Genomic DNA, 27,824 nt, shown 5'->3' on the forward strand with positions numbered 1-27,824 from the left:
TATGACCAGAAGAGTGACCTCAGTTACCGCGATCACAGTCTCCTACCTATGCAATTGAGTATGTCGTATGACCGAGATCATGGAACTACGATCGCGATTATAGTCTAAACTGGTTATTAAAAGACCGACCAGTTCCCATTCTCCCCCATATTCCTTTTTAAATTCTCTCAAACTATACTAAAAATTAACTGTGTGTTGTGTTCTTAATGTGTTTATCACATCCACTTTGCATCCTACTGACACCCTATTTTGTGTGTTTTTGTAGGCCTAGAACTTGTACTTTAGAATTAGTCCTAAAATGGTGTTTCTAACACCAAATGTGTTCTTCAATGCATATAATAGTGTGGTTATCTATTGTAGTTGGTATGTGCATCAATAAGGAAGTCTTGAGTACCCAAGTTTTGCTTAAAATCAATCGAAATGATATTTGCATGCCTAGTGCTTGATTAAATGCCTAAATAGATTGAACGTTAGTTTCTTTATGCTCCAAGGGCACAATAAAGCACCTAGAAACTTTATCTCATATTTTTATTATTATTTTATGATTTGAAAGACAAATTGAAGCTGAAATTGGAAATTTGGTGTTATGAGAAACTGGGTTTGAACTTATCTCAGTTATCGCAATCGCGATCATCGGGGTCTTGATCGCCTTATCTGAGAGTAGTTTCCAACTTGAACCAAAATTTTTGCATACCTATTTCTTACCCAAAAATCCACTGTGACACCACCCTAGGAAATTTTCTAATTAACCAAGCATGGTTTGGTGTAAAAATTCTAAGAATGGCCATTATTGTGTCACTTTCAGGTACTCAGCCACAAAATGGGAGATTATGACCATATCTATTTTATGGCTCTGTAATACCACAGCCTCTACTATAGTGACCTCCTACGGACAAACCTACTCCCGAAAAAGGGTATTTGCATTGTCAAGGTGCTGGAGAAATTATCAGCATTTCATACTAGGCTCCTTGCTACCTGGTGGATATGTTTTGTCCAGAACCCCTGTTTTGCCAATGAGAAATGGGTGAGAGAGTTTTACGCTAATATTATTATAGTATCCATCTCAAACACAGTGATGACAATTAGAGAAAATGAGGTGCACTTTGGAGGAGAGCAGATAAATAATGTATATATACTCCTAAATGCAGACATAGCTCAGTTCCATGCAAAGAGTTGTGAGCCAGGGACCAGGATGGATAACATTACTATACTTAGGCAAAGAGGTTCCCTGTACTTTCACCAAGAGAAGAATCTCCATGATCGACTTCACAGCAGAGGCCAGGATTTGGTTAAATATCATCTACAAATGGATTTAGCCATGCACATATATGACTGCTGTCAAAGACACGCAAGCCCGGATAGTGGCTCATATCTTTTCTAGCATTACTCTGAACGTGGGCCAGACTATGATTTTAGAAGGAAGGAATTTCAAGATTCAAGATGCTATGCTTCTTCTCTTTTCTTCTCCTATTACTGAGTTGTGCAGGATGGATGAAGTAGAGGAGTATCTAGCAGATACCTGGGTATAACCAAAACCCCATATCTTTCCACTCAAAATTTAGGGCGAGGAAGCACCTAGTCAAACCAAAAAGAGAAATATTGACTTAGGCAAGTCAAACTAGGTGGACATAGACTCCTACAGGCCTTCTTCGGCAAACCCTTTTATAAGATCTCAGGGAAGATATGAGTAATCAAGGAGTTAATGTCCAAGTTTTCTCAGGAACCAAAGGAATCCTCCACTGCCAGTCTTATGTAGCTCGATTAGATTATGAAGAGTTTACCTAAAGGACCATAAGAAGTAGGAATCCACCATTTGTAGGCTAGAAAGAGCCTACTCAGCATTGGCACAGTAACATAGGGACCTCAAGGAGTCGCATGAGAAGATAATAAAGAGACAGAAGAAGTGCGATAAATTTTTCACCAAGATGTGGAAAAGGGTGAAAGTCATTTTTAAGGTGCTCAAACCCAAGGAGTGGTTGCCTTTACCTAGAATTGAGAATAATGATGAGTCCCCAGCTGAGTGGTCTGGTGTTAAGAATAATAGAGCTGATGCAGATTTTGAGGGAGATAGCAGCTCATGATGCAGACACAGAGATCACATCTTTTCCCCCCTTTATTGATTATGTCATTATGTAGTGGGGACACTATAAGTTGTTAGTTGGGGATATCTATTCTTCGGGTCTGCATTTTATTTTGTGCATATGATTGGTGACAGTGAGACATTCTTGGATGTTTTATGTTTTCATTTATGGATGTTTTGTGGATGTTTTATGTTTACTTGGATACTTTTGTTTTGTTTTTGAGTTTTAATTTTTGGATACTCGGATAGTACCTACATTTCATGGAATATTTTCTAGTTTGTTTTTAGTTTTCATTTTATTCTATGTATGATGATAGTTGATGAGAATTTCCCTATTATAAATTGAGTGACGACATTCTTAAGGGAAAATTATCGTGGATGGGTTTGATCTAGGGATGCAGGAAAAGTCAGAGTACCCATAGCATTAAGGTCATAAATACAAAGGAAATCTGAGTACCTCTGGCACTTTGGATTTGATATCGAACTTATACGTATGGCGAAGTCTGAGTAGTCATATGGTTTACTTATGTAAAAGCCAAAATATAAGATGAAGGCTTATGTTGGTACTATATTTATCAAATTGTGTGGTGAAAATGCAAAGCAAACACCACCCTCCATCCATAATTTTTCAAAAAAATTAAGGGAATGGATGTGAGCGACCTTGTAACAATTCTTTTTCTCTTTTTGTAACTCAAAAGTTTGGTTTGTGAAAGTTTTTAGATACTCCATTGTTTCCTCAAGAGGAAGGAGCAATTGAGCCTCCTTGGCGAGATTGTATTCCATATGTGGGTGAGCTTATTTGTCAAAAATCTCATGTGTACTTGTACCATCTAAAACTTTCCCCTTTAGTCTCTCAAGGCTAATTTTGATTATACTTGATTGGTGAGATGGTCCTAGGCCATCTTTGTGAACTAGGAACCCACTCTTTATGAATAGGACCCTTAGTTCCCCAAATTCGAGCCTTTAAGCCTTTCTTTGGAAAACATGTTACAAGCCATGTACAATTCAAAAAATGTGTTCCTCTCTTGAACCTAACCCTCTTTGAATATGAAAAATGAAAAATGAAAATTGAGGCTAAATGTAAAGGTTGGGGGTGGTAAGTTTAAAAAAGTTGAGTTTGGGCTATGGTGGTGTAAATGGATGACTCTAAGCCAAGCAATAAAAGAGTTTAAAAGAAAGGAATGATGAAAAGAAAAATAAGGCATCAATTCCAAAAGAAATAAGTGAAAAAATACTGCCCTACAAAGTTGGGGAAGTCAAGGCTCTTAAATTAGGAATGTGTAAAGTGTGAATACAAAAGAAGTTGTCCATGGTCACAAGTTAATTGAAATAGTATGATATAGATGTTCAGGGAGGTTTAAGCCACATTGTGCCTAAATGTTATCCTACCCTTCCTGGAACCTGCTTTACAAGATCAAAAAGCCCTTCAAGATCTCTAACCAAGTGTATTCATTGTAGTGGCAATTGAAAATAGGAGCAAGCCTATGGCATGGTACTTGTTAGTATCGAGAGTCTTTGGGAGGGAGAGAGTTTTGCACTTATCCCTTGTTGCATATTTGGTAACTTGGTATGTGGGATTTTTCTTCTTGTGAGGAGGCATGTAAGCAAGTTGACATGTGTGATTTTTCCATCTCCTGAAAAAGGTTGCCAAAGGAGTATAGAGGAGTTGAGTGAGCAGGTGAGTCACTTCTAGAGTATCAATGATTGTTGCATGGTTGCTCTTTGAAGTCTTTTGCATCCTTGTGAATTGCATTTTATAAAGTGGGGTATTGTGTGAATATTGTTGCCCATGTTTGATAAGCTATTTGTGGTAGTAACTAAGTTTGATGTCATTGTGATCATTGTGTCATATAATTTGGGCATAAATGTGCATTGTCTTATGATAAGAGGTAGTGTTGCTTGAGGACAAGCAAATCTTCAAGTTGGGGTATTAATGAGTGGTGAATTTACCACTCATTTACACTCATCATTCATGCACACTACTATGATTTGAATGTATAAATGAGACAACATTGTGATTAAATGCTCTAATTTCCAAATTTTGCAGGATACATGTATTGATGAGGAAAGATGTGGATTTGAGTCAAAAAGGATTAAAAAGGAGAAGAGAAGTGTATCTAGAAATCCTGAGCAAAAACAAGCCTCAGCTACCGCGATTACGGTTTGTGGTCTGTGATCGTGTCAAGTCAAGACAAGTCATAGTACTATGATTGTGGAGATTCTACTGATATCGCAGTGATTTTACCATGATCTCGGCGACCCTACCGTGATCGCAAACAAGTGTCGGTGATCGTGGCAACGCAGAGTCATGCCTAGGGGCTATTTTGCAATTTCACACAGTCGTCCCCAATTTCCTTAAGTGACTCAAACCCTTTCTCGTATGGAACAATCCCTAATTTTTGAAAATCTTTTTCCACCACCTAGGTCTTAATTTGGAGGAATTCTTATTATACTAATTTTGGGGTGAATAAGACAGTAGAGTGACTCCTAAGTGAAGAATTATCAAGTTTCATCAAAGATTCATTATGATTTAAAGCTTGAAGTTGTATTCTCTTTATCATTCATTGAATCAATTTGATGGATGTTTTGGTATATCTTTATTTATCATTCTCATGAGTTGCTAGTTTTCCCTCTTGGGGTCATGTTAGAGTAGGGTGCAAAGGTGTGTGGGTTGTAATTGTTAGCTTAAATTCTTAGTTGAGGTTGTTGGGTTTCATAAATGTTTGATTCTAAAAAGGAATTTGTTGGTGGAAGCCACAAATTCCCTAAATCCTATATCATTCTTGACAAAGAGATGTGGGTATTCTAGATCCTACATCACCCTTGAAAGAGAGATGTAGGTGACATGAGCTTTTGTGAACAATAAGATAGATAATAGTTGTTACCTTTTTATTGTCTTAGAAATAAGGATAAATTTGGGAATTGCTATATCTTGGGCATCATCCTAGATATAGGGATGCCAAATTGAGGCTTTGTGATTACTAATTAAACACACCCACGAGGTATTCGAAAGAATCTGAGGGGATAGTTTGATACTATGTTGAAAGACTAGTATTGAAACCTCTAACTGAGACTACCCAAGCATGCCCTAACAAAGATTTAAAGTTAAATTTCATGTTCCCACACATTAGTTGCCCCTAGTAAAGCATAGCCCCAAGATCTATCCCTAATATATTTTACTCTAATTATTCCTAGCCTCAGGTTAGTACTTTAGAAGTAAATACCAATTACATTCTTGAAAACGTTTAAACTCCCCCAATTATTTGTATCTTAGGTTTAAATCTAGCAAGTACTTTCATTTCAGACTTACTCGATCACCATTCTCATTGTTCCTTGTAGATTTAAACTCGACTCAAAGTTGGGTAATTATATTAACATGATCGCCTTGCACTAAATTGACATGTAAGTTGAGCGTTATCAAGGTCAAGGATAGAAAGGGTACAGAGAATCATATTACAAACCATCTATCATGCCTAGAAAGTAAGGAGATTATAAAATTAAAGGATGATCTTGAGTTGGTGATACTTTTCCAAAGATCAAGTCTTGGAAGCATCACATGACTTAATCCCCGAGTTTCCTAATTTTTCCAATTATTTGGAAAGTGACCTTATTCCGAAATACTTGTCGTTTCAGTAGAGAAAGCAGTTTATGCATGAGGTACTAAACTTTTTCTTTGATGATCCATTCTTATTTCGGGTTTATGTTGATGGTATTATTTGGATGTGTATTCTCAAAGTTGAAATGATGTATATTCTTGAGGCCTGTAACTCATCTCCAGTTGGGGGTCGCCATGGTGGTACTCGTGTCCCATAAGATTCTACAGTATGGTCACTATTGGCCGACTATTTATAAAGATGCACATGACTATGCCCGTTCCTATGACTAATGCTAGCATCAAGGAAATATCTCACGAAAGCATGAGCTCCCTATGACACCTATTCTTGAGTTTAGAGTTGTCTGATGTGTAGGGAATTGATTTCATGGGTCCATTTGTGAGTTTGTATGATATAAAATAAATATTGGTGGAAGTTGACTATGTTTCTAAATGAGTGAAAGCAGTTGCGCTTCCCAATAGGAGGGTCGCATTATCATAAAATTCTTGAAGAAGAAAATTTTTTCTTGGTTTGGTAATCCACATGCTATTATTAGTGATGGTGGTCCTATTTATGCAATTGTCTATTTAAGGTTCTTCTTGAAAAATATGGTATGAAATATAATGTGGAAACACCTTACCATCCGAAAATAAAATGGGCAGGTTGAGGTCTCCAATTGTGATACCAAGTCCATATTAGCGAAGACTGTGAATACCTACTGGACTGATTGGTCAAGAAAGCTAAACGATGCACGTTATTCTTATGGGACAGCCTTTAAAAACCCAATTGGTGCCTTTCCAAATCAGCTTATGTACGATAAGGCACGTTAATTTCCATTTGAGCTTGATTACAAGGCATTATGGGCGTTGAAAAAGCTAAATTTTTAGCGGAGCGATGCTGCAAACCTGAGAATGAGTAATATAAATGAGTTGGATGAATTTTATCTCTACTCTCAAGAGAGTTTTGCTTCAAGGAAAAAGAGAATTTGTACAATGACAAAAAGATTGAGAAAAGGGTATTCTAGCCTGGTGATATGGTCTTGTTGAATAATTTGAGGCTTTGCTTATTTCCTGGCAAGTTGGAAGTCTAGGTGGTATGGACCATTCACCGTGGTAAGAGTATTTCCAAATGGTGCAATTAAGGTAAAAGTGGATAGTGAATCCATATTTAAGGTGAACAAGCATCGAGTTAAGAACTACATGGGTAGCATGGAGGATGTGAAACTATGTGATAACGTGAGCCTCGGAGATGTCTAAGTAGACAAGGAAACTGAATCATGCCATGACATTAAATCAGATGTTGTAAAGTTTGAGTATCCAATATAGCCACATCGTGTTGTGATGTTTAACCAAGCATTGTACGGCAAGCCACCCATGTTTTTGTATTTATTAAATTATAGGGTAACTTGTATGTTCAGTATACAGGGCTAAAAGATACAGGAAAGATAAAAAAAAATTTTGGTGGCCAGGTCCCTACGAGTCATAGGGACACCCTACGATTCATCACCAGACCCATTAGGAGAGGCCTAGCTGATAGGACCCAAGTAAGTGGTATTTAGAGTCTTAACGACTCTTAGAATGAGTCATTGTCAGTTATAATGACTCGCCGCCTTAATTCATTATGATTGGAGACCACGTAAGTGTCAAGTCTAAACAGAGGGAGATAATGACTCTTAGCCAATAACTATGAGTCGCTACCTAAGTCGCGGTCAAAGAAGAAAGTCGTGGATCTTTTGTATCAACCTGACTTGAGTCGTATAAAATAAAAAGGGAAATTCAAATCCCACAGTTTCTTTCCCCCTTTTGAATGCCTAAACTCCCTCCGTATTCCATAATCATCCCTCCACCTTAAAAACACTCATAATTATCTTTAAAAATCACATTCAAATTCAAATTACTCCAAAAAGGATGATCACTCTCATCACAAGAACAACGTGAAATATTAACTAAGGAATCCAAGAACTCTTCTCAACTTCAAAGTAAGTGTACTAATTCTATTATTCATTCGTAAGTCATGCTTGATCTAATTTGTAAAACATGCTTTGGATTCAAAGTTGATAACTTGTCTAGGGTTAAATCTAATTATAAGGTTTTTGAGAAATTATATCTATTAATAAAATAGAGTAGAACTTGATGTGGGGGAATGATCTAAGGAATATATTGGTTGTAGAATTTAAGGGGGGAAGTCTGAGTACCACTTGGAAAACTTGAGAACAAGAGGACTATCCCTAACGCTTTAGATCCCAGTCATGATAGGGCTCTTAAAAACTCTTAGGGTAGCCTAAAAAGTTTTGGGAGACTCATATCCACTAGTAACATGGGTGGGGTAAGTATGGAAGTCTTGTGGACTCACTATGACTCACCCTATAGGCCGTTATCTCACCTGACGACTCATAGTCTGACTCGTAGTGACTGGGAATCGATAGGTCCTAAATTGATATGTTTTGGTTAGATGATGAGTCACCTGATAAGTTATCATGTGATGCAATTAATCATTGGTTGGACTCGTAGGGTGACCAGTACTCAATTTGTTGCATGTCACTCTACCCTACGACTGTCAGAGCCACTGACAAACTTTTTAGTTTTTATTTGTTTTTATCTCCTTTTCTTAGCATTGACTAATTTATGTCTTCCCTCAGGTACAATGTCACCTAAGAATGACTCCGCAAATAGCACCAACCAGACCTTAAAAAAGCAATCTCATCCCACCATTTATTAACTTAGGGACAAGCCCGTTGATAATGAGTCCAGCAGTTCAATGGAGAAATATCCCATCTCAAAATTAATGGAACTAAAAAGAAGATTACCCCAGGGCAGGAAGGATAAGGCTGAGACAGAGAATTTGATCGAGTCACCACTACAGGCTAGGCCTTGGATAAAGAATCCAAGTAAGTTACAACCACACTAATATCCCTAGTCTGAAGAGAAAGAGGATTTGGAGTCATAGTCAGGCCCTGATGAGGGAGAATAAAGGCATAAAGATACTACTATATTAGTGGATCTGGTAGTAGAGGTTCGAAGTTAGGTTTAGAAAACGTTGATGGCAGCAAAAAAGGAGAGTCAAGTGAGAGTACCCCAGTAGAGATTCCAAATCTGCCGCTAATTTAGCCCACTATAGAGATTAATCCTGCCTTGGTATCCATCGTTAACCAGTGGGGGTACCTTAGGCTACCGGAATTATATGATCAGGATAGTTCCATCATCTCCATTATAAGGAGGCCTAAGAGAGAGTTCCATCTTGAGCCCAAGTTAAGACGTATCACTTTTAATGGATGACGAGGGTCTCTAAAATATACAACCCAACACAAGTATGGGAATTTTATGTTGTGTACCGGATGGAATTGAGGTGGATGTATCTGAAGGAATATCATGGAAGGGAGGTGATCCCTTATACTTATTTGTGATATGAGGTATTCGGGTGAACTTCTCCACTCAGACCATATCCAAGTTTATAAATACATCAGATCCTTAGCTTCCTACAAATACCTCAAGGATTGATTATCGATTGAGGAAATATAGAAGGTAAAGACAAAATAAATTGGGATGATGATAAATATATGCATTTTACGTGGATAGCTGGGATCATTATCTCTATGCATAAGGAGGCACATTGGGTTGTAGGTCCATCAACATAGATTACTAAGTCCAGCCTAAGCTTTATGAAAAAGGAGTGGTAGACTTTGGTTCAGTATAGGTTGGGCCTAACTATGGGAGAAAATATACTGAGCCCTGGCAGGGCTTCTTTGGTCGTCGGTATTATAAAGGGCTATGAGATTGATATAGCCAAGAACCTTGAAAGGGAGATTCATAATTGGGCTATGAATACGGATACCAACCTGGCCTTCCCATGTTTATTAACTTAGAAATATCTTGATGAGGGGGTGTCAATAATCTCGAAGGTTGATCACTTTTTGATGGTACATTGGACCACTGACTTTGGGTTAATCCGAGATTATGCCAACCTGATCATAATGTTAAAGGTTAGGGCTACACTTCTTCAGGCTGCTTTTTAGGCTGGTGGGCATATGTATATAGACACTCTAGGTTTTTCCATCCTTGGAGATGCTCCCAGGATACTGCCTAAGTTAAGACACAAGCCTCCAAAGATGCAGAATGATCCTCACAGGCCTACCTCTTTTGAGCTTGAGATTATCCACATCCCGTCTACCTCCAGGTGGTTATGATTTGGTTCTGCAATAGTTCCTTCCTAGAGATTAGGTATCCTCAAGAAATGAGTGCCTAAAATGAAGAGGTGATGTAGTCATGGGTAAATAAGGAGATAAAGGGTCAGATCTTGGGTATGCAGACCCAATTTGATAGCTTTGAGAACCGAATTAGCCAGAGGTTGGCGGGCGTGCAGGACCTAAATTTAGTGGGTGTACATGAGGACTTGGTTGTACTCTAGGCTGATATTAAGGGCATGCCTGCGAAGTCATTCCCCATGTTTTTTATTGTTGAGGAAATCCCTCTTGATGATGTGTCGACTACTTAGGGCATGAAAGGTTAAGAAAATTTTGTTGATGATAAAGGCATGGAAAGATCAATAAAGAGAAAAAAGATAAAGAGATAAAAGAATGATGTATGAGAGGCACAGGTAGCTAGCCAATAGACCTCGCAGGACCATTTGTCTGAGGTCCACAAGATAGGAGCAAAATTTGGTAGCTATCGTATGGGTGAAATGACAATTGTAGTTGCAACATATGTGAGTAGGAGCACTTGTCTACCTCTCAAGATCTAGCTACTGTTGAGTGCACCAACCTTCATTGGTACCACTATTGATATGAGTGCCTCGGTTTCCACTGGGACCACTATTGATGAAAGTGGGGCCCAGTTTGATACCCTATCTACTGAGACTTCTTGATTCGGCACCTAGTGTGCCTAGTTATGTCTTCATCCGTTGTTTTTATATTATATTTATAAAATAGGAACAGTGCATAGTCTTGAGTTGGGGGTGGGGGCATACTACAACTGGGGGGTTTTCTTGCCATGTTTCTTTTCTCGTTGGTTGCATTATCCTAGTAGAAATGGCATGTTTAGGTTTTACTATGTTTTATTTTTTATGTTTTGTATTATTTTTGTTTAAGTAGAAGAAAAATAAGGAACCTACATGCAATTAACAGATGTTTGTGTTTTTGAACTATCTTGAGAAACACTAAGAAAAGAGATACCCCTACAAAAAATTTGTATAACTATATGATGTAAATATATGTGTGAATATTGTGAATCTTGTTATGGCATTAGGATAAGGGATAACATAATCATAGATTAGCATTTGCATAAACTGGATAGGTAGTAATTGGTAACATAACCCTATACCATGTGTGTGAGATACTTACCCAGTTCCCTTTATGTATTTAATCCAGAACTTGCTCGGTTAGTCTTGCCTAAACTGTAGGATAGTTGGTTAGGACATGATCAAAGGCCGTTTTTTATGTAGTCCACTCTTAGCCTAAATAACTATCCAAAATTGAATAAGTATCCCTTGATCCTTGATTTGAGCCTACACAAACCTACTTTCTTAATTTTACCTTCCCAAATTGATTACAATTAACTTGTTTTAGCCTTGGTCCTTCCTCTGAAACTATGCACCTCAACTCAGGTAAATCGCCTAAGTTGAGGGTGGCTATCATAAGTGTGCATGATTAAATTTGGGTATGCAGAAGGGTGTAATGTAGAAGAAAAGGATAGTAAGTTTGGGTGTGGTAGAAAAAAAATAAAGAAAAAATTGAAAAAAAACTTGAAAAAAAAATAAAAGAGAATAAATAAAAGGCAAAAAGAAAACCATACCCAATCTGAAAAATCAATTTGTGAGAAAATGGGAGGAATAAAAGCAGAATGGTTGATAAATGGAGTTAAATTGTATGTGTATTCTCAAAGAGGGTGAGTCACTAGATCTCAAATTTGCCATACCTTTCCCCAAGCCTATATTACAAGCTGAGTAAAGTCCTATAGTGATCCTAGTCTAACTGTCTGAAAAACTAAGGTATAGAAAATAAAGGCAAGCCTATAGTATTCTATGTAGATTGATTGGAACTTGTTTTGTGATAGTGAGTGTCTTGACATAGTCCCTTACATTAACATAATGATACAGTGAGAATTGGGACTTTTTTCCATAAGGTACATAGGTTGTGTTTCTTATTGCTTATCTATTTTGGTGTGTAACTTGCATACTTGTATAATTTTTTGTTGCTAATGTAATGTCATTTCTTGATTCCTTCGGTTAATATTGTTGTGTTACATAGATCCACACAATGGTTTTGAAAATTTAGAAATAGAATGGGGTAGGAGTTTTGAGTGGAAATCGAGTTGACTACAGTAGGTGCCTTAGGTTTCTCTTAGCTAAGCTTTGTGTTGTATTTATCATGTATTTGTTTCCTGAGGACGTGCAAATGTTCTAATTTGAGGGTGTTGATGTGTCATGGTTTCATGGCACTTTTATGCATAAAAATAGAAATTATGCAAGTACTTAGGTCCTTTTTGTTACATATGATGTGCTTTTGTGTTTTCTTGCAGAAAAACAAGGTTGTAAGTGAGTAGAATGAAAATTGGAATAAAAAACTCCAGAAAGTGAAGTCTCTACTTGGACAATGAATCATTGGGCGACGCTATGACTCATTGTCCAAGTCATCGTATGACTAGTGAAGGAATCAAAAAAGAATAATAAAGTTGACACTCCCTATGACTCGTAGGATCTGACTATGAGTCGTAGGGAGGATCATTCTGAGAAAAAATGTGACAGAGTCCTAAAAGAATACAAGTTTGAGCCTAGTGGAAATGATGCAGATGATGACTCCTAAGGTCTGACTATGAGTCATAATGGTAGTTTATTCTGAGCATATGAGTTAAAGTTCTGAATGATGAAAAATGCACTGGAGAGGCAATGAGTTCGGCAATGACTCATCAGTAGAAGTGAAGAGTCATCAGCAAAGATCAAAGAAGACAAGATATAGAGCTGACAATAAGTCGTGCCAGTCCAGAATCTGAGATGTTACCACTACCGACCTTATTTTCCTATTTTATTTTGGATGGTATTCTTATGTTTTGTTGTATAACTATAAATACCCCTTTGATGTTTTTGTATTAGTTTACACACTCTTTGTGATATATTTGATTCGAAAATATACTTTTGATCTTGGAATCTTTGTTCTTGGATTTTTCGGTTTAAGATTAATTTGGAATTCTGGGTTCTATCTTTAATTTATTGTAAGATTATTCATATTCTTTGTTTCTTGGATTCTATAGGTGTTCTTGCAAACATGAGCGGCTAAATCTCTTAACTAGGATTGTGGGAACCCTGATGGAATAATAAAGTAGAGAAATTCCAAAGTCTTTCTTGATGATGTTCTTGCATGAATTGTGATTTTATAAGGAATATCATAATAGTAATTTGAAGTTATCAACCTTCATCTAATTAACTTGAAACCCAAAATGATATAGTTAATCTAGGATCCAGGGAAAGGGTTAGTAATGCGACACTTAGAGACTTAAAAGGTGATGGGTGAAATTCACCAAAGGTGTTCAAAAGACGGTTGGTGATACATAACTTATCAGATTCTACGTGCAAGGCATTTAGATAGTCTACAAACCACGATAAGTCTATGGAGTTAGGAAGTCAGCGGGAACACGGTCCTGGTATTCATCTCATATTGATTTCAACCTAAAGTGATCAAGTTTTTTTACTACTTCTACCATTTCCACAAAATCCCCAATTTGCTTTGTACACTTTCTAACTTCTTCAACAATTTCTTGATAAAGATTCAGCCTATTCCCTGTGGGTTCGACCCCATCCTTTGTTGGGTTCTTTATTTAATAGAGATAGTGTTATACTTTCTTGGAGGTGTAATTTAGGGTGACATCAATCATAGAAATAATGCTATCAAATTGAGGTTTTAGGTTGGTGACAATGGTGCACATAGGGTTCTGAGAAAACACACTTGTGATATTTAGTGCTAAATTGAGAAGTTAGAATTAATACCTAAAATCTAGCTACCCATAACTCTACTTATATTAAGGAAAATAGTACTTACCTATGTATGATTCTACACTCACGATAACACACCCTTAAGTTCTTTTATTATTGATTACAATGTCTAAGTTATATTTATTGCAATACAACTCTCTTGATAATTACAATAAAAGGTGTTAAAAGTGTTTACAAAACCCTCCCCATTTACTTTTATTGCTATAACCTAACACGTGCAGAACATTTACGTGAGCTATGTATACTCTAAAGTGAACTTTGCAAATTCATTATCTCTGTTTCTCCAACCTCTAAATTTGGATTAAATATTTAGACAATGACCGCATTCACTTTTTAAGGATGTAATTAAGCCTTATCAAAGTTGAAGTAAGTAAAGACTTGAGCTTTCGAAAGATCACCTCACACTTGTCTGGCCATTAGAATAGGACATCTACCCTAGTTAATCTGTTCAGTGGAGTTGAAATAGAAGAAAACCCCTCGACAAACCATCTATAATAACGTCCTGACTTGCAAAACTGAAAATGTCGATATGAGAAGTTAGCCTAATCCAGTCAGGAACTACCTCAATATTCATTGCATCTACCATAACCCCATGTTTTTGATACAAAACACCCCAAGAATTCTATGGACTCAAGCCAAAATTCATAATTTGAGAATTCAGTGTAAAGACACTGATCTCTTAAAACACAAAGCTTAATCCTTATATATTTTTTGTGCTCCTCCTTACTCCTCAAGTAAATAAGGATATCATTAATAAACAATATCATAAAGGAGTATAAATAAGGCACAAACATATGGTTCATCAAGTCCATGAATGCTACTAGGGCATTGGTTAACCTAAAAGACATGATTAAGAACTCGTAATAGTTGTAGCGCATCCTGAAGGTTGTCTTAAGGATGCTCTCCACCTTAATCATTAATTTATGGTAGCCAGATCTTAAGCCAATTGTTGAAAACACAGTTTTACCCTAAATCTTGTCAAATAGATCATCAATACACGACATCAGATACTTATTTATTATAATCACCTTATCTAGCTGGTAATGGATATATATGCTTATGGTGTCATCCTTTTTCTTCACATAAATGATAGGAGCACCCAATAATAAATAGTTGTCTTAATAAAATGCTCACCTGGAATATCTCAAAGCTAAAAATTAAGCTCCTTCAACTAAGTAGGAGCCATGCAAAAAGGTGAAATAGAAATGGTTTAGTTCCCAGCTCAATATCAATAGTAAATTCAATATCACACTTAAGGGGGACCAAATAACTCAATAGGAAAGATATTAGCAAACCCGTGAAGCATAGGATCTAAATCAAATAGAGTGTCGGCACTAGTATCACAAACATAAGTAAGATTGGCCAAACACCTATTCAACACTAACCACTTTGCCTGAATATAATAAATAATCCTTGCCTGTGTATGACTAATAGAACCCGACCATATAATCAAGGATATGTCAGGCATAGCTAAGGTAACATTCTTGGAGAGCCAATCTATGATCGTATGATAAAGGGATAACTAGTCCATGCCTAACATAACATCAAAATCTACTATATCAAACACAATAAGGTCTTTCCAAGTTTAATACTCCTAAATAGCCACCACGTAAGATCTATAAACTTAATCCATTATTAAAGAACCACCTATTAGAGTAGCTACAGAAGTAGGCAAAGGCAAAGACGAGCTAGAAAACCCAAAAAAAGCAAAGTATGCAGACACATGTGAATATGTAGAATCCAAATAAAATAAGATAGAGGTTGGCTAACAACAAACTAAAATAATACTTGTGACAACAGCATCGAATGCCTCTGACTTTAGCCTACTAAGAAAGGTATACAACTATCTGTGTTCACCATCCAACTGAGGAACCAAATAACCACATGTCCTAACCAACTGAGCACCTCTACGAGCACCCTACTACCCTAAGCACCACCTTTAGCTGGTGGTGACACTACCCTGAGAGGGTAAACTATCTTTGTTGAAGGTTCAATAATCCCAAGCTTGGAACACTCTCTAGCTAACCAACTAATCTCACTATAATTATAATAATCCCAGGGAGACCTACCCTAATGAGATATACCTACTAAACTAGAATGAACACCATAACTTAAAATCCCAGAATAAAAACCTAGCAAAGTCTATCCAGATCTCTTTCCCATAATATTCAAGTTGAAGACCACGAAAAAGTTGAAATGTAGCATGCACGGGCCTACTAGGTTGAATATACTATTGCTGTTGACCCCTGCCAAAGAAACCCCTACTCTAAACTAAGAACCACTAAACTACCATGATGGTTAGGCCTCTTATTGCAACCTTTGTAGGCCTCATGATATATGCCCTTTATGGTATAAGCATGGTCAACAAAGAATTGGTGACCTAAAGATACCATATCATCAATAACATATAATTATATTCAACTAGTACAAGGATCACATGCTCAAAATTTTAGCATGATTAGACCTCAAACTAAGCCCAAAACATCCCCACAAAGTTGAAAGAAAATAAGAGTAACTAGAGAATTAATTGGAAGTTAGGCCAAAAACTTACGTAAAAACAAAGAGAATATGATCAAGGAACAAGTAATTGATGTTTCTTAGCTATAATTTATGATCCCCCAATATTTCCAAGATCAAAGGTTCAGTAATGGTAGAAAATAGGCTTCAAATGGGTTTAAAATTAAAGAAGGCAAGCTTTAATACTAACAAGGGTTACCTCTTCGTGAACACAGAACTTCTATTTTGAAGGTGGGGGTCCACCAAGACAGGCAATTATGAATGTAGTTGGTATATCATGAATTCACTAAATAGGTTTGGACCGTTAGGCCATCTCTTCTTCAAACCACGGTGACCTACTCACAGATGCAAATATCAAGAATCCATGACCTTTCTGAATGTGAAGAACAATGGTGGCCTTCACTAGATATTGTGCGCCAACAATTTATCCAAGTCTTAAATTCTATAAATAGGTCCTCGAGATTTGTTTGGAACACTATGAATGAAAATGATATATGTTATTCTATCATAAATAACATTTCAAACTCAAAAGAATTGATAAAATTCCCAACAAAGATTATTTTAATAAAAAGTAGGTCCCAGACGCAATATCCCATTTTTAACTAAAAACCAGCCAATATTCCAAAATCAGTTCAAAATCTGTAGAACCTGGATAAGGTTCCCTTTGCCTAAAATCCATGTTTTGGAACTAATGAAACTACTAGAGTTCTCATCCGAGACAATTTGCTAAAAGTTTGATCGAAGTCAAAGTTCTTAACTTTAAAACCTCTAAAATAGGAAAATTGGCTTAAAACTTAAGTGAACTTCTCGTGTACCAAACCACCGATCTCAGTGGGTGATAAATGTTCTAGGGAAACTATATGAAAACATAAAAGGCTTAAAATGCATGAAAATTAAGAAAATAACCTAGAGGGACATTAAATAGAATAAGGATTTACCTATTAGAAATGAATAATTTTATCTAATCTCAAAGAACCCTATCCAATAAAATATTATATATTTTGTAATAACCATCCTTAAGCAAGCACCAGTAATATATTTCAATGATGTTTATTTGTTAAATATAAACACCACCCAATTATTTCGATTTAAATTTAAGAGTCAAGTTACTTGAACAAAATAACTGATTAATTTTCTCTAGTGCATATCTTTTAACTTTGAGCATGTCTTTATAGCTCAATAATACGTATGTTTACTCTATGCCTGAGCTCTCATGCACTTTTTTAACCATTATTCCTATCCCTTTGCTAAATATTTTAGTTTGAAAACTCCGAGGTCACTGATTCCGTATAATTTAGTTTTATAGATCTTTTCATTTTGATTCTACTATGATTAAATATGTGTCTCCTTTAGCTTTATGACATATAGCTGAATTATTATCATATATTCTAAAATATGTCATCTATATATGAGTTGAGAATGCCCCATGTCATGTCCTAAGTGCTTCTAATAATTAACTATCAATTTCCTAAACTATATGACGATTCATTTAACTTCAAGACTTAACAAGTTATTGCATTTGTATGTCTAAATTTGAAATTTATTTTTGGCATTTTTTTCTTCAATTAATGATCAAATATTGGTTTTAGTTATTTGTGTAAGTATGATATTATAACAACCCTTTAGGTCATTTTAACTATTTCTATATATTTATGTGTTTCATGCTTTTTCATAGTGGCTATAGTTCATTTATGACATGCCAACATCATCGGTTTAGTTCTTGGGTTATTCATTTGGGTTTTAAGCCTATTTCACTATTTTTGAGCTTTTAAAGTTAAAAAAATTATTTTTGTCCAAAACATAAGGTAAATATCCTCAAGAGAGAATTTTTATGGTTCCATTAACTCTGAACATGGATTTTAGTCTAGAAGGACCTTTGGTTCAGGTCCTAAGGCTTCCAAGCTTATTTTGGGCTATTGGCTGGAATTTGATAAAAATAAAACAGTGGATATGGGACCCATATTTCATCAGAATGACCTCTATCGGAAATTTTAGTGATTCCACTGAGTATTAAATTCTAAGTTTGGTAGGGTATCATATTTCATTTATGGGGGAAGGGGGTCCAATGAATCCTAAGAATCTAATCAAGGCTCATTAAGACTTGGTATTTTGCATTTGTGTGACCTTAGCTGCATTCACAAGAGTCGAGAAATCTTGACCTTCGTATTTATGAGATAGTCATCATGTTTATAAATAAGGAGCTGACCTAGCCAGTCCAGGCTTCTCTGTATTTGTAATGGATCAACCATATTTATAAAGGTCTAGCTGGTCTAGAAATGTGATGGTGTCCAGGGGGCTCACATTCACAATGAGTAAGCCCCTGGAATTATATAACCCTCTCGTCTGTGATTTCCAGCCTTCTTAACTCTTTTTTCACAATATTTGAACTTGAGATCTCAATAAATTATAGGAAATAATAATCTGGAGTTGGGATTAGCTTGTGGGCATTGGAGTGATCATTGTCCCATAAGTTCCCCCCTAATCCTTCATTTAAACTATTTATTTTATCTTATAATTCCTTAACTTTTTGAAATGATTTGGTGTTCGATTCAAGATCTCATTGCGCTTAAGATTAAAGTATACATATTTTATCTTTTTAGGGACCTCGTGGTGAAATCAAATTTTTAAATCCCAATAACAGGCCCTATGGGCCCATTTTTTACCCTATTTTTGACCTAGAGTTTATATTGAAATATGGGTCTTGTTTTACCTAATATATATATATATATATATATATATATAGATCATGAATTTGATAGCGCGGCAGCATTCAGAGATGATGAGTGGAGACAAATAGTTTGTCGATGGCTTGAGACTATTATTTCGCTATAAAGTAGACTTTGGTCTACAATTATTTCTGAGATTATGTATAATACAAATTGTATGCTAGGTAGAGATCATATAAAGTGATGATTATGGGGAGGTGATCATTTCTAAAGGCATATTATGATTGTGGGGATGTTGGTTATTGGTCTAGAAAGTTCCCTAAGCATAAGTTTGTTAGCTAGTTCGGTTCAAGTTGTTCCTCTCCAAACTAGAGTTTTTAAGGGTTATTATAATTATGGAAAGAGTAATCATTATAGTAGGAAGTATTGCTTATGTGGGATTGTTAAGAAGTTAATATGGATAGATCAGTCACTTAGAGGTATGGTATATTTTTTAGAGATGGTCGCTTGAGTAATATAGTTGGTCGTACGAATGCTCCGTTCAAGGTTGGACTTGATCAGCAGTGGGTTTCTTCAAATAATCCATGGACCAATAATTTAGATGTAGCTAGTATAGGTTTAATTTTGATTTTCTATCATTTAGTTTCTATGCAGATTAATATAGGGTTTTATACCCACTCGTATGCCTATGCCTTGTGATCATTGTATTGATTTTTATGAGACTTTGTGTAAGTTTATGTATATATTACTACCCCCATAGAAATTTTCATACAGAAGTGGATTAAGTAGAGCATTGTTGTGATTACCTTGGGGTGTAGTGCTTAAGTAAATTCCCTTTCTTTAGCACAGTGGCCTTTATATGATCCTAGAGTGGGATTTTTTGGCTTTCCTTGCATGCCACTGGTATTATATGCCCTTACTATTGTTATAACCTTAATTGACAATCAAACCTTATTTGATAAATAGCTAGATTAGAGTGATCTGGTTTGTATCTTTTTTATGTGATTCTTGTTCGATTAGGTTAGGCAGATACTTCTTAGCATTCTTCTATTGGTAAAGTGATTGGTTGGATTTTGAGTCAAGTAATTAGTTCTTTCCATAATGATGATCGTGGTTTAGTTGATTTTAGGGAGGGTAAATGGTTGATGAGCGGTAATCCTGCCACTCATTCGTACAAATTATACATACACACTACCATGTTTAGTATTAGAAAATGAGGCATTATCCGAATTTAAGTGCACCAACACCCAGATTTTGCAGATATGAAGTAAAAAAGGTGAGCATATATGGAATGGATCTAAAAAGAGAGCAAATAAAAGAAAAAGAAGTGTACCTAGAAACCTGAAGTAGTTAGCCTCGGTTACCACAACCGTGGTCCTCGAACAATGGTCATTGTCGATCCAGGAGCTTAGGAAAGCACAATCGTGGAACCTAACTATGGTCGTGTAGCTGCAGCCATGGTCAAACACACGCAATTATGGATCAGTGGGAACTAGCCCAAGGGTAGAATTATAAAATGTTTTGGACGAATCCTAAATCATATATAAGCAAAAACCCTCTTCTTTGGGTATTGCTTACCTCATAAGTTAGTTTTGAATTCTAAGATTGAAACCCTAATTGGGCAAGAGTGTAATCAACTTTGTAGCCTTAAATTTCCTAGTTTCTTGTTGAAGAATGAATGATTTGATTGACCCACATGGTATATCTCTCTTAACTTTCTTCATGAGTAGCTAAATAATTTAGTGTTAGGATTATGTTGAACTAGAGTGTGATTGTGCATGGATATTATTGTGTTTGCATGGATTTTAGTTGTTGATTATGGATTTCACAATCGCTTGAGCTTATGTGTTGGAATTTGATGGGTGAAAACTCCAAATAATCTATAACATCCTTAAAAGAGGGTTATCAGGGGACAAAACAATGGTGAACAACTAAGTCGATAGTTTACTACCCTTTTGCAATCTTAGAAATAAGTTTTAGGGAGTGTAAATCATTTCAAGAGCATCATCCTAGAAATAGGGATGTTTAGTTGAGGTTTTGGGGGGTTATATAAACTCCACACTTGTTAGGTGCTCTAAAGGACCAATGGGTGAAATCGTTGGGGTTTTGTCGAAAGATTGACCCCTATGATCTTTGAACTAGCCTATCCATTAATTAACAACTAAATCCCATGATTAACCAACATTTTCCCACATGTTTCACCTCTAAGGATACATAATCCCAAGACTTCTCCAAACCTTGATTTCAAACCAAAGATAGCATTCGCCATGTACTTGTTGAAGTTTGTGTGAAGAATTTTCAAGAAAATCCCTCCATTTACTTATGCATGTTGTTTTCATTAGAATTCCGAGTAACCTTATAGTAACTTGAGCGCCAATAGGTTGGAAGTCTATAGCATTCACTCCATGAGATTCGACCCTAATTTACATTGGGTTACTTGACAACGACTGTCTCACCTCTTAATTATGGGAGTGAGTTGGGCGTTATCAAAATGGCGTCATTGTTGGGGAGTGAAATATAGATTTTACTTGTGTTGTGCTATTCTTACTTAGGAATACCCGGAGTGGGGTAATTTACTTTATTTATTGTTTTTGACTATTTTATAGGTGATCAAAGTGAGAATGGAGCGATACGCGATAATGCAAGTAATTTTGGCCCCTTTGATGCCCCATTAGATGATGAGGACCAACTAAATGAAGCAGGGAAAACAAGCGCTATCCGCATCCCGCCAACCAATGGAAATTGTGTGCTTCATGTGACTAGCGCCATGCTTCACATGTTGCAAATGAAAGGATTATATGGGTCAAGTATATGAGGACCCAAATGTTCATTTGAAAAACTTTATGGAAGTTTGTGTTCCATTTAACATAGCACTTATTACACAATAATCCATCCGACTTTGACTATTCCCATTTTCACTAACGGGCGAGGCGGTTTAATGGCTCCGCTCACTTCCACCTGGACCAATCACATCTTGGGAGGATCTCACCACAGTGTTCCATGATAGATACTTCCCACCATAAAAAATGCTTTAAAAGCAGATGAGATTGTAATGTTCCGATAATTGAATGGAGAACCATTGTTTGAAGCGTGGGAGAGGTTTAATGGAAAGCTATCTCAATGCCCAAATCATGAGGTCCCAGATAATATTCTCCTCAAAAATTTTTATAGAGCTTTTGACCTATTGAATAAAACGATTGTGGATAATGCGGCGAGTGGCTCTATTGTGAAATTGCATCATCTTGCGGTTTTCCATTTGACAAGTGAAGTATCCAAACAAAACTGAGGGTGTCATACCCATGATGATGATGATCCTAAGACCCCTTCTACTACCTCCGTGGTGACTAATGAGCAAAGAAAACAAAAAGAGGATAAGAAGAAGAACATGGCCAAGATGATGACCCAACTTGAGCTTCTAATGAAACATGTTATGGGTTTACCCAAGAAATTGGTATATGTCATAACATCAAAGTCTTATGAAGATGATGATAAACAAAAAAAGTTGGATGAAGAAATTCGATACTTTGCAAAATACTCAGGGGGTTCCCGCCCTGCCTATCAAAGGCAAGGTGGGAACCAAGGTTAGATGGATCATGATCGAGATAGAGATTTGAGAGATAGAAAATATGACTATGACTGCTACATTCCTCCTCGTGATAAGGCTAAGGCCAAAGATTCAAAGTCATTAACCCTAAAAAGTTCAAGAACGAAGATGGTTGGCACGAATCTTGAGTAGAGTTAAAGGTACGAACAAAATAGTCCATGAGTTGAAGGGTACTTCTCTGTACTCTCCTAAATGGTGGTGTCTCACTCCGCCTTTATCAAATAATTAGAGACCCAAGTCGAGAAAATCTCTAAGCAACTAAATGCAAGGGTTAGAGATGGACTTTTGAGTTACACAATTGCTAACCCAATGAATGAATCACAAGTCCTAGCAATTGTCACTAGAAGTTTGAAAGAACTTGAAGAGCCTCTTAGAGAAGATGTGAGTGAAAATATTCCCAAGAACAAGGCAAAAGAGGTGACACCTCAAAGATAAAAAGCAAATAATGAGAAAGAGATAGATAAAAGCGATGAGGAAGTGGTCAAAGTTGAAAATCCACAAGGAGAATCAAAGCCAACCATCCATGTTCCTCCTTCAATCCCTCAACGGTTGCATAAAAAGGAAGAGAGTGACAAATTGAGAAAATTTGTGACAAAACTTAGCAACCTCTCAATAAATAGCCCAGTACTTGAGACAATACAAGAGATTCTAGGATAAACTAAGTTAATGAAGAATTTAATGTCCAAGAAGAATCTCATTGAGGGTGATACCATTGAAGTTACTCATAGGTGTAGTGCTATCATGGATAGCAAAGTTGCAGAAAATAAAAATGACCCCGGAGCATTCACTATCCCTTGCACCATTGGGACTCATGAGTTTGCAAAGGCTCTTTATGACCCTGGTGCAAGCATCAACCTAATGACATATGTCCTTTATAAGAAACTTGGCTTGGACACTCCTACAACTACTTCGATGTGACTTTTGATGGCAGACCGATCTATAAAAAGGCCGGTGGGTATATTGTTTTATGTCCTCGTAAAGGTGGATAAATTAATTCTCCCAATGGATTTTATTATATTAGATTATGAGATGGACCAAGAGGTGACTATCATTCTTGGTCGTCCTTTCTTGGCCAACGGGAGATCTATTGTCAATCTAGAGTTAGGGGAGATGAAATTTTGGGTGCAAGAAGATGAGGTCTCATTCAAAATTTACAAGTCAAAGAAGCAAACCGTGGAGCTCCAATTAGTATCCATAGTGGATATTGAAAATAAGACAGTGAAAGATGAAAGATTTGAGGACCCACCATGAGATTGAAAGACAAAAGACGTCATGCCGCAACGATAACTAAGGATATAGGTGGGAGGCAACCTACAAATGCCAGGAGAGTATCTTGTATCCTTTTTTGTTATGTTCTCATAGTGTAGATGTTGTCTTTGCATTTGAATAATTCATGCATTTGTGGCACTTTGGATTGCATTGAATGAGCTTTAAAGGGGAAAAGTGTGAAACTCTACTTTGAAAATTCGAACAGGGAAAATTCTATGAAAATTGAGTAAAATGCTGAAGAGGGGTAAATAGGGGAGTGAAAACTGATCTCAATTACTGTGATCACAGCCACGCAGGTGTCCACAGTCATTTCACCTAACCACAATCGTGGTCTTTTCAGTCATCTAACCCCTAGTCTCTTTTATTTCCCTTACACTTCCTTTTCAAAATTTTACTCTCAAATCTAAGCTATATTTTTGGCCAAGTTGTAAGCTCTTAAACATCCTCCATGTACATCCCTCTTGCATCACAACTTTGGTAGTTGGCATGAATCCTTGCTTTTATTTTTGAAAATAGGCCATTGAATGCATGATTGAAAAAGGGCCTAAAGTTTTAATTGTTATGCTTTACATGTTGTTAGACTTATGATTGTTGTGGTGTTAGTTGCTTGATTATGGTGTGCACACAAGTGGGGAAACCTTGAGTACCCAATAGTATGTCGAAAAGGTAGACAAATATGATATGCACACCTGGTGTTTGATAAACTGCTCAAATGAATTTTCAATAGTGGCATTTACTTTCGAAGGGCACATTCACACACACTGGTAGCATTGTTCATATGACCGTAATTTGCACCCATATTGTAGAACATGCTAGTAATATAGAATTGGGAGGAAGTTGAATATTCAAAAATAATATGGAACCAGCCTCAGGTGTCGCAATCGCGGTCATAGATCATGACTGCGGTAATGCAAACATGGTTCTGATCCACGATCATGGTAACGAAGGAAAGGTTTCTGTCATGTCAAAAATCCTATACTTTTAATTTTAAGCCAGGCAACCTCAAGAACCTAGTCCAATGAAACTTAATGATCAATCTAGCATATCTTGCATGATTCAAATGACGTTGAAAGATATAATATGTGTTTAATGATTTCAGGACAACCTTATGGATAAGTTTGATCACATTTGATTCATGGCAGTAAAATACCACACTCACTACTACAGTGATATTTCAAAGACAAAGTTGCTTTTGGAAAGAGAAATTTGCTTGGAGAGTGTACCAGAGAAGATACCGGTTTTTCATGACAAACTTAAAGCCATAGGGTGGAAGTGCTTTGCCCTGGATCCATTCCTTGCAAATGAACAATGGGTTCATAAATTTTATGCCAACATCAGTGAAGTATCTTTTTTTGACCCACTCAATATGATTGTAAAGATGCGGGGAAAGCCAATAAAAGTTAGAGCTAAGCAAATCAATGATATTTATGGACTCAAGCAGGAAGACATAGGTGAATTCAAAGTGAAGGGGTGTAAATTAAGGAATTAGTTGGCACTACGACTAATGTCCCAGAAAGGAAGTCTCGTGGATCGAAACTAGAATTAACATCTCCATGAATGAATTCACTTTTGAGGCTCGAATATGGTTGCACATCATTTGTAGTTGAGTGTCTCCTTGCACCCATATGACAGCAATCCCCGAATTGCATGCTCGGATGGTTTCTTGTATTCTGGAAGGTATAAATTTGGATGTTGGTCAAGTTTGGTCAATAAAATAGATCATTTTAAAAACTAAGGTGATACAAATCCCTTTTACCCATCTCTGATTACTGAGCTTTGCAAGTGAGCATGGGTGGAAGAGTATACTAGTGATACATAGGTCCGTCATAGCACCCCAATCTACTCATTGAGGATTTGAGGAGAGGGAGCACCGATTAAAAGAAAGAAAAGAAAGATCAACTTGGAAGATCCAATATGTAATGAACACGAGACTCATAGGCCAACCACAATAGGACCTCTTGAAGAGATTAGAGATAATATTGTAACCATTAAAGAGCTTATGGCTAGCTTGCCACAAGGGCCAAGAGAGCCCTCCATCACTCATCACTAATATGTGTCACGTGCCGATTATGATAAGTACAAGGAGGACCAAAAGAAGCAAAAAGCTACTATTGATCAACTTAAGGAAGCCTACTCCTTTTTGGCGGCATCAATCTGGGAACTCCAAAGCGCACATGAAAAGATGATCACTCGGTAAAAAAAGAGGGACGAATTCTTTACCAAGATATGGAAAAGGGTGAAGGGTTTATGAAAGGTTCTAAAACCCTGAAGCAGGCTTTCTACTTCTTGGGTGGATAGTGATGATGAGGCCCCAACTAAGTGGTCAGATCTTAAGAAGAATGGTGATGATGTATGTTTTGAGAGTGATAGAAGCCCTTGAAAAGGATTCAGGGAGCACCTTATCTCTTTTATCCTTAATTAGTTATATAGTGGGGATATTGCTACCTTAAAAGTTGGGGGTATCTCCTTATTTATTTGATTTAGGCATGTATTGATATTCTACATACTTTTTTCCTTTTTTGGATAATTCTTACTTTTTATTTGGGTTGTAATATTCAGGCACTCTGATGATGCTCACACCTGCATGGAGTAGTTATTTTGTTCTTGTTTTGTTAATTCATGATTTTAGTTTCTAACCATAAATGCAAGGAAAGACTGAGTACTTGTGGCATCGATTATTGGGGTTCACATTAACACCCATTGGTGAAGTCTTAGTAACCATATGCAAGTTCACCCATACTATAGTTTGCAATGTAAGACGATAGCTTGGGTTGTTGCCATAAGTAGCAAATTATGCATGGTTTGGGTACAAAATCAAGCACACCCTCCAGCCAAAAAAAATTTTGCAAAAAGTTAAAAGCATGGTTGTGATCAACGTTGTGAAAAAATTTTCTCTTTCTTTGACTCCGAAAGTTGATTGTGGAAAAATAGGGGATACTCCACCCTTATCTCAAGCGAGGAGAAAAATTGACCCCCCCTTTTTATATCATTCACATATTGTGTGTGTGAGCTTAATTGTATACATCTCATGTGTACTTGTACCATTTATAACTTGCCCTATTAGTCTTTCAAAACTAAATTTTGGTTGCGCTTGGTGGGTCAAATGATAATTGGACATTTTGTGATTTTGGAAACCTACTTTAGCCTAAAATTCCTACCAATACATATGAGTTACCCCTAGTCACTCTCTTTGAACCTTTGAACTTTTTTTGCCTAACCATATTATAAGTCATGACCCTTTTATTCATCCTCTCTTGAACCCTATCCTCTTTGAACTTAAGAATAGAAAGTAAGGCCAAAATCCTAAGTTGGGGGTGATGGAAAGAGAAAAAAAGTGTAGATTAAGCCACGAAGCAATAAAAGGGAAAAGAACCTACGAACCTAGCAAGTAAGCATTTTACGTTGAAGGAAAAGATATTTTGTCAAATGAATAAGTGAATGAAGCTTGATACAAACATAAGAATTGAAGAAAAGAAGTGAAAAGATTTTGAGTAAAGTAAAAGAGACAAAGTAGGTAAAAAAATGGACCAATAAGCAAAAAAGTGATGAGAATTTGATGTAGAAGTTCAAGAGGGTATAGCCTTATTGTCTGAAATTTTTATCCTACTCTGCCCTAAACCTACATTACAAGCTCAAAAAGCCCTTTGTGATTTCCAACCAAGTGTGGTTATTGTAGTGGCAATTGAAAATAGGGGCAAACCTATGGAATGGTGCTTGTATCATAGAGCCTTGAGAAAGCAATTGATTGCACTTAATTTTCCTTGTTGAGTAAGTGGTAACTAGGTGTGTGAACCTTCCTTTATTATGCGAGGGCATGTGAATTATTTATGGTGGGTGATTTGGTCATCTTTCGCATAATAAGATAAGTGGATGTATATCATAATTGAAGCCATCTTATGAGTCACTTCTAGAGTGTTAGTAATTGTCACATAGTCGCTCCCGAAGATCCATTGCATCCTTTGTCACTCCATCTTATGATGAGGGGCAATGATAATACTTTTTTATCTATGTATGAAAAGCTTTTTGTGGTAGCAACTAAGTTGGAGTCTTTATGGTCATTGGGAACATAAACAAGAGCACATATGATAAAGGTCTCATGGTAAGAGGTAATATTA

At 36.6% G+C, this 27,824-nt stretch overlaps 1 non-coding gene across 1 annotated transcript; it reads right to left on the reverse strand.

Moving 5' to 3' along the window:
• Positions 1–21,869: 21,869 nt before the first annotated feature.
• Positions 21,870–21,974, reverse strand: LOC124898311. The gene has a single exon (XR_007055285.1). It is a non-coding gene; the product is annotated as a small nucleolar RNA R71 (small nucleolar RNA).
• Positions 21,975–27,824: the final 5,850 nt, after the last annotated feature.

This window comes from Capsicum annuum, chromosome 4 (genome assembly GCF_002878395.1).
Source record: "Capsicum annuum cultivar UCD-10X-F1 chromosome 4, UCD10Xv1.1, whole genome shotgun sequence".
In the NCBI taxonomy this organism is placed as follows: domain Eukaryota; kingdom Viridiplantae; phylum Streptophyta; class Magnoliopsida; order Solanales; family Solanaceae; genus Capsicum; species Capsicum annuum.